The sequence below is a fragment of the Anomaloglossus baeobatrachus genome, chromosome 7 (genome assembly GCF_048569485.1).
Source record: "Anomaloglossus baeobatrachus isolate aAnoBae1 chromosome 7, aAnoBae1.hap1, whole genome shotgun sequence".
NCBI classification, from domain to species: domain Eukaryota; kingdom Metazoa; phylum Chordata; class Amphibia; order Anura; family Aromobatidae; genus Anomaloglossus; species Anomaloglossus baeobatrachus.
Window position 1 is genome coordinate 19506587 of NC_134359.1, and position 9188 is coordinate 19515774.

A 9188-nucleotide genomic window follows, 5' to 3' on the forward strand; every position below is an offset into this window, starting at 1 on the left:
TTCACATCGTAGCAGCTCCTCTGCACCCACTAGGTCAGAGTCATCTGATAAATAGAGACAGACTGCAGAGGGGGAAACTGTTAGAAATTTCAGGATAAAGTCACATAATGGCCATAAATAGTGTTACTCCTCATGTACACACAGCGGCTTACTCTGCCACCTATAATGACAGGTTTGCTTTAAATGGTAACGTTCTATTTGCTTGCAGTGACCACTAGGGGGAGTTCAATGCATACAGTTTTATCATTGACTTTGATGCCACCACTAGAGGGAGCTCATTGCAGACTGCTTATGCATTAATGTCAATGATAAAACTATGCATTGAGCTCCCTCTAGTGGTGGCATCATTCTATAATCTGTGGTTATGCTGAGGATTTGGAGCTTTGTATCAGATAAATGGAATTCCGTCTGCTATACAGATATATTAAGAAATTAATTGGCAGAGAATTTTGGGGCAAATGTGAATAAATAAGCAGAATGGGGGACATTTACTAAAGGGGCAGAATGGTGATAACCACCTCCTTTGGAGGCCATTGGTTGTCACCCAGCTTTCCCAGCTACAGATATAACTCTGCTCTCTTATTCACAAGTATTTCCAGCTGTTAATGAGCTCTTGACAGAAGTCGGAGCCTTTGGCCGAATGTTCAGACCTGCGCTGAGGATTATGACAGGAGCGGCTGATCTCAGGCCAATTAAAATGGAGCGCGACGTTTCCTGGAAACCTGCGTCGCTTTATTCATTCATTATAAGTTAAATATCAGAGGAGATGATCGCAGCGCAGTATGGACGGTGTATTGCGTCTCCTCCATCGCGGTGATCGCTGCCGCAATGACATAACGAAGGACGGATCAACAACAGGAGCGGACATACTAACGAGATGTAAAATTATCATTTATAACATATTTTCCTATGAGTCCCTATGGCCACAACAAGGGGGCTCCTCTGTGCTGCAGATCTTGCAGGGTGACCTTTTTTAAAATGTATAGTCACCCATCAAAGAGGAGCATCTTTTCTGAGATTTTAGCATTGTGCATTTCCTCTGTTACTCCTCCTGGAAATGTATAAATTTGGTGCCAGTAATGTCCTCATCAATCGATTATATTATTACACTCCAACACTTTCAGCTTTGATTGCATTGTACCACAGAACCTTAAAAATGGTATTGATCAGTTGTCAATCTAATATATAAAGCTGAGTGCGTGTGTGTGTGTGTGTGTATATGTGTATGTGTGTGTGTATATGTGTGTGTGTGTGTGTGTGTGTATATGTGTGTGTGTGTGTGTATATATGTATGTGTGTGTGTGTGTATGTGTGTATTTGTATGTATGTGTGTATATGTGTGTGTGTGTATATATGTATGTGTGTGTGTGTATTTGTATGTGTGTGTGTGTATATATGTATGTGTGTGTATTTGTATGTATGTGTGTGTGTGTGTGTGTGTGTGTATATGTGTGTGTGTGTATATGTGTGTGTGTGTGTGTGTGTATATATGTATGTGTGTGTATTTGTATGTGTGTGTGTGTATATGTGTGTGTGTGTGTGTATATGTATGTGTGTCTATATGTGTGTGTGTGTGTGTGTGTGTGTGTGTGTGTGTGTGTGTCTGCTATCCACACTGTTGTATTTATAATCACAAAATTTTGCACAGACATCACATTTGACTCAGAGAGACACTGAGACACACTGAGACGGAGAAAGACACATAGGGACAGATACAAAGACACAGAGACACACATAGACACTGAGAGGGAGAGACACACAGAGAGGGAGACAGATAGAGACACACGCACCGAGACACAGAAAGACATACAGACACATACACACAGAGAGACAGAGACAGACACACAGAGACAGACACACAGAGACAGATACAAAGAAACAGAGACTCACACACTGACACCCAGAGACACAGATACAGAGAGAGACACACACACACAGAAAGACATATAGACACACAGAGACAGACACACACACAGACAGCAACAGATACAATGACACACAGATACACATATACAGAGAGAGAGAAAGAGAGACACAGAGAGGGAGACAGACAGACAGACACACACACCGAGACATACACAGAGAAAGACACAGACACACACAGACAAACAGAGACAGATACAAAGACACACAGAGAGGGAGACACACAGAGAGGGAGAGTGAGAGAGACAGTTACTATCCCGGGCACTGCCAGGTACTACAGCTAGCTCATTTATATATTTCCAGGAGGAATAATAGAGGAGCAGCACAATTCAGAATTCTAAGAAGATCCAGATTTTTTTTTTTTTTTTATGTAGGCTTTCTTCTTTTTGTTCTTCCTGCTTTAAAAGTTTCTTCTCGTTATTTTCTTCAGTTTTGAGCAAAAAGATTGCAAGACCCCGGTGCAGCCCCCCTGGCACCTCTTCTTACTAGTTGTCTCCGCACTGCCCATACGTTTTGGGATAACGCAGGGGTTTGGACTCCCGTAGGGCGATGCTCTGGGGTCCTGTAAATCTTTTTGCTGAATTCTAATTTTGTCCTTTTTTTGTATAGCACGGTGATCAGGGACTCCACCCTGCCTATTGTGTGACAAAGGTAATCTGAACCTCCAAGTTTAGTAGTGTCTCTCCTCGTCCTCTGTGCTTTACACTGCAGCTCTACTCGTTAGGGTCAGCTGCTGTGTATAACCACAATCTCCCCAGAATATGAAGAGCTGATTTCCGTTACAGTAAAGACAATAAACTACAAGCAGCTAAACCGCCTGTGAGAACAGTGCACAATAATGAGGAATATATGGTTACTTTCTATGTAGGAGAACAAGGAAGTGAAGGCGGAAGATAAACGACGATTGACTCCAATAAAATAATGAAAGCAGATCACCTCTGTGGAGTCGCAGGAAGCCGAGCGCAGCCGCTGCAGAGATGGAGCAGTGATTCCTTCCAGGCTCCAAAATTAGATTTCTGCTCCTGAACGAGCATCCTGCTGGTGTCTTGCCGGGTGCGGAGCGTCCCTGACTCACCGATCTATATCCCGAAATACCAGCTATAGAGGATGCTACACATTAATGTGTCAAGCTGCATTAACCGGAGAGTCCCCCAGTGCAGGATACTAGGGCTGCGTAGTTCAGATATCCTATTACGATGTAGCAGAGCTGACTTTGTTATCTGGCACAACTCCTGATAATAATATCATAAAAGGGGGTGTCCGAAATAGAATATTTATCACTGATCCACTGGATAAATACATACAGCGGGTCCAGAAAGTATTCAGACCCCTTTACATTTTTCACTCTTTGCTCCATTGCAGCCATTTGGTGAATTCAAAAAAGTTCATTTTTTTTCTCATTAATGTGCACTCTGCCCCCATCCCCCATCTTGACAGAAAAAAACTGAAATATAGACATTTTTGCAAATATATTAAACAAGAAAAACTGAAATATCACATGGTCATAAGTATTCAGCCCCTTTGCTCAGACACTCATATGTAAGTCACATGCTGTCCATTTCCTTGTGATCCTCCTTGAGATGGTTCTCCTCCTTCATTGGAGTCCAGCTGTGTGTAATTAAACTGATAGGACGTGATTTGGAAAGGCGCACACCTGTCTATATAAGACCTCACAGCTCACACTGCAGGTCACACCAAATGAGAATCATGAGGTCAAAGGACCTGCTCAAGGAGCTCAGAGACAGAATTGTGGCAAGATCTGGCCAAGGTTAAAAAACAATTTCTGCTATACTCAAGGCTCCTAAGAGCCCAGTGGCCACCATAATCCTAAAATGGAAGAAGTTTGGGACCCCCAGAACTCTTCCTAGACCTGGCCGTCCAGCCAAACTGAGCAATCGTGGGAGAAGAGCCTTGGTGAGAGGTAAAGAAGAACCCCAAGATCACTGCGGCCGAGCTCCAGAGATGCAGGAGGGAGATGGGAGAAAGTGCCACAAAGTCACCTATCACTGCAGCCTCCACCAGTCAGGCCTTCATCGCAGAGTGGCCCGACAGAAGCCTCTACTCAGTGCAAGACATACGAAAGCTGCATAGAGTCTGCAAAAAACACATGACGGACTCCCAGACTATGAGAAATTAGATTCTCTGGTCTGATGAGATGAAGATAGAACTTTTTGGTGATAATTCTAAGCGGTATATGTGGAGAAAACCAGGCACTGGTCATCACCTGCCCAATACAATCCCCACAGTGAAACATGGTGGTGGCAGCATCATGCTATGGGGCATGGACAGGGCGACTGGTTGCAATTAAAAGAAAGATGAATGCGGCCAAGTACAGAGATATTCTGGAAGAAAACCTCTTCCAGAGTGCTCTGGACCTCAGACTTGGCCGAAGGTTCACCTTCCAACAAGACAATGACCCTAAGCATGCAGCTAAAACAACAAAGGAGCGGCTTTAGAACAACTCTGTGACCATTCTTGACCGGCCCAGCCAGAGCCCTGACCTAAACCCAATTGGGCATCTCTGAAGAGATCTGAAGATGGCGTCCACCAACGTTCACCATCCAACCTGACGAAACTGTAGAGGATCTGCAAGAAAGAATAGCCGAGGATCCCCAAATCCAGGATCCCAAGAAGACTCATGGCTGCACTAGCTCAAAAGGGAGGGTGCCTCTACTCAATACTGAGCAAAGGGGCTGAATACTTATGACCATGTGATATACTGAGCAAAGGGGCTGAATACTTATGACCATGTGATATACTGAGCAAAGGGGCTGAATACTTATGACGATGTGGTATTTCAGTTTTTCTGGTTTAATAGATTTGCAAACATTTCTACATTTCTGGGTGATTTTCTGTCAAGATGGGGGATGGGGCAGAGTGCACATTACTGAGGAAAAAATGTACCAATTGGTTGCAATGAAGCAAAGAGGGAAAAATGTAAAGGGGTCTTAATATTTTCCGTACCCACTCTATATAATCAATAGGAGTCTGGCTCCAGAGACCCCTGACCAATCACTTAGCTAGGGGATCCAATGCCCCCTGTGTGAACATGTGCGACTACCACTCCTATAGATTCTGCATGGTTGCAAATTCTCATCATGCAGGAGATTGGGACCCCCAGTTTCACGATCAGTGGGGGTCTCAGCACCCGGACCCCAAACAATCGTACATTTACATGCTATCCTGTGGTGATAAGTGACTAGTCGTCCATAAGACATTATTGTTTAAGAAACATTTACAAGGAGTGATTATGATGGTAATTGACAAACTCGGCTCTGCTACATCTGGAAATGTAATTTTAGGTTTCTGGTTCCCAATTGAAAACTATTATATATTATTCAGAGCTGGTGTCCTCCTGTGGTAGGGGGCCGCCTTAGGTCCAGGTGCGACTGTAAACTTTGCCCCTTCCCCGGGTTCTGTCTGCACAATTTAAGGGATCTGTTCAATGCAGAAGTTAAAGATCTTGAACATCTGTTTGTGCAGCCCCCGGCAGCCGCTATTATCTCCTGCAATTCCTATTACTATGGATGAAATGTCCCCCAGAGGCAGAGCTGTCTACCCTGCGCAGCCTCGCCACCCGCATCCATCACCAGCTGAGGCCGGCCCCCGAGCCAAACAGTAATTACAATCAAATATACATGGGACGGATACATTGTGTCATTGGAGGAACATCCAAATAAACAAATGAAAGCCATTAATAAATCCGTCATTATCGGAGCTCAGCTGCGGAGCTGCCCGGGGCTTAATGTGCCGCGACCATGGGTGGAAGTGGGTCCGGTGGAATTTACCGTGTTTAAAGGGGTCTAGTAAATGAAAGAAATCTGGGAGATTTAGCAATGAGAAACTGGAACAGCTACTGGTTGCAGCCAATTTGTGGCTTCTAATTTCCAAAGGTGGCAGGGGCTTCCTGATGATCGAAGTATGATGATAGTTGGGTGAGACAAGCCGACCACCATTTACATACACGCATCTGGAGCTGATGATAGTTGGGTGAGACGAGCCGATCACCATTTACACACACGCTTCTGGAGCTGATGATAGTTGGGTGAGACGAGCCGACCACCATTTACACACACGCTTCTGGAGCTGATGATAGTTGGGTGAGACGAGCCGACCACCATTTACACACACACATCTGGAGCTGATGATAGTTGGGTGAGACCAGCCGACCACCATTTACATACACGCATCTGGAGCTGATGATAGTTGGGTGAGACGAGCCGATCACCATTTACACACACACATCTGGAGCTGATGATAGTTGGGTGAGACGAGCCGACCACCATTTACATACACGCATCTGGAGCTGATGATAGTTGGGTGAGACGAGCCGATCACCATTTACACACACGCTTCTGGAGCTGATGATAGTTGGGTGAGACGAGCCGATCACCATTTACACACACGCTTCTGGAGCTGATGATAGTTGGGTGAGACGAGCCGACCACCATTTACACACACACATCTGGAGCTGATGATAGTTGGGTGAGACCAGCCGACTACCATGTATACACAAGCATCTGGAGCTGATGATAGTTGGGTGAGACGAACCGACCACCATTTACGCACACGCATCTGGAGCTGATGATAGTTAGGTGAGATGAGCCGACCACCATTTACACACACGCATCTGGAGCTGATGATAGTTGGGTGAGACAAGCCGATCACCATTTACACACACGCATCTGGAGCTGATGATAGTTGGGTGAGACGAGCTGACCACCATTTTTGTCTATATTAGGAGGGTCATACCCTCTGACCGTGCACCCCTCCCCCACTAGCCACAGGTAATCTTATCCTATATAGCAGGTTCCTACTTGCCCATACACAGGAGGTTTTTACGCAGAGAGAGGCTTCAGCATAGTGTAGGTTCCCAGTTATGAGATATGCCGTGAAGTGGCAACTGGGCAGATATACAAATGGCCATTTATGTATACTAAATATCTCATTTTTCTTAGATTTTCGTTAGCAGTAATGCAGGTCCATGTTCACACATTCACGGTGTCCATACTTTAACATTATCACAGTGCAAACTGTATTTTTTGTATTTTATGTCATGTTCATTTATGCACCTGTTCACACCTCAGTTTGGTGAGTGCCATCAGTCTTTTTGTCTATACCATTTATACACACATATCTGGAGCCGGCGAGCTGCTGGAGTCAACTCAGATAGCGGCCTCTGGAAACAGTCAACAAGCCGGTACCAGACACATTCCTAATATGCTAATACCCCAGGCGGGAATATGCTTTTCCAAGGGTGTAATTACTATAGGTGCAGGGTTGCAGTGCTCCCTGGAATCTAGGGGGCCACAAAAGTCCATTCGGACTATATGAAAACACCAATGCTAATAAAGACTTGCAATAATTGGGGGCCCCATTGGAGATTTTGCATTGGGGCCCATGAGCTTCACGTTACAGCACTGAGGTTTTCCTACATTGTATCAATGTACAGAACGTGGAGTAACGAGGATTACAATATCTGAGCAGACACTGAACAAGCAAGGGCTGCTGGGAGATTTCAGCTTAGAATCCTGCAGAATATACATCAATACTGTAAAAACAGGAGGCACAACTGAGGAACATTTCCACTGAGCCAGAAAGAAAACATCCAGTTGGTGTCAATACCCCGACTACCCATTGATCTCTATGGGAAAGGTGTAATAACACACTGGGGCCAGACCAGGATCTCCTGCCTGCTGGACAGTAACAAGCGGGGCTAGGGACATGTTCACACCACTGGACCGAACCATGGACACTGGACCCTCACTGTAAGCACAGGCTTCATGCCCCAAAGAGCTTGCATGATGCATTCATTGCCTAGGAAACCATCCGCCTCTGATTGACTGCAGCGGTAGCCAGTAACCATGGCGAATAGGAAATTCCTCTTTTCCTTAATCAATTCAAAATCTACATTTCTTAGAGGACCCTAAAGGCTAGTCTTATATGGTCCGGGATTATTATGGTGATGAGCCCCTTTAACGCGCCTTGGCTGGAGGCTCCTCTTGGCTCCGGCCTCGGCTGTGGGAACAGACGACATCTGTCACCTGGAGGCAGCGATCAACCTGATCCTGCAGATCCCTTCCTGGAAATCCACAAGTCACAGGTGACAATGCACAGACCGGAGCCGCAGGGTCCAAAGACGGGGAAGTGTGAGGCCTGGAGGGGGAGCTTTAATGGGGGCTTCCAACAAGAGACAGAGTTTCTCATTCACTTTGGCAATAAATCCTGAGGGTCCTAAATATGGGACTTCACCATCCAGAGAACTCGGGTGTCCCCGATGTCACAGGAAAGTCCGCGGCTGGTCCTTGTGTCATTATTATATGATAATATGTCTGCAGGGGCAAAGGATCACCGAGATCCTAGAGGTCAGAAAGGTCAGAGATCACTGATCAATCCTGGAGGGCAAAAATAATCCCCCCAAAATAATCCAGAGGACATCATGATGGGGACAAATATGGTCCTGAAAAGTCCTAATAGAAGGGAGGATACAAAGGGATAGAGATAGATAGATAGATAGATAGATAGAGGGATAGATAGATAGATAGATAGATAGATAGATAGATAGATAGAGGGATAGATAGAGAGATAGATAGATAGAGGGATAGATAGATAGATAGATAGATAGAGGGATAGATAGATAGATAGATAGAGGGATAGATAGATAGATGAAACCCACTTCCTGCTACACTGCACCAAGTACTCAGCAGTGAGGGACACTCACTTCAGGAGACTCTCCCATCTCTTCCCGGATTTCAGCTCCATGAAGGAGGAAGAGAAAATATATATCCTGCTGGGGGAAGAAGAGAGCGCAGTGGAGATAGCAGCGCAGTATGTGAGCGAATGCCATAGACTTCGAGAAAGAGAACTATGATAAGTCATGGACTTCCATAGCCCCCCATCCCAGATGTGGCCCCCCCAATCCCCACCCTGGATATGTCCCATCCACCGTTACCACAGTCCCACCGTGGATATGCCCCATCATAAGCCATGGACTTCCATAGCCCCCATCCTAGAAGTGCCCCCACAGTCCCCACCCTGGATGAGCCCCATCCATCCTTCCTACAGTCCCCACCCACCATCCCCACAGCCCCAGCCCCTAATGTACACTTGCTTTGGCAAAACTAATTTGTATTTGGTCCTGCCAATAAAGCTTATTTGATTTGATTTGATTTGATTTGATTTGATAGATAGATAGAGGGATAGATAGATAGATAGAGGGATAGATAGATAGATAGATAGATAGATAGATAGATAGATAGATAGAG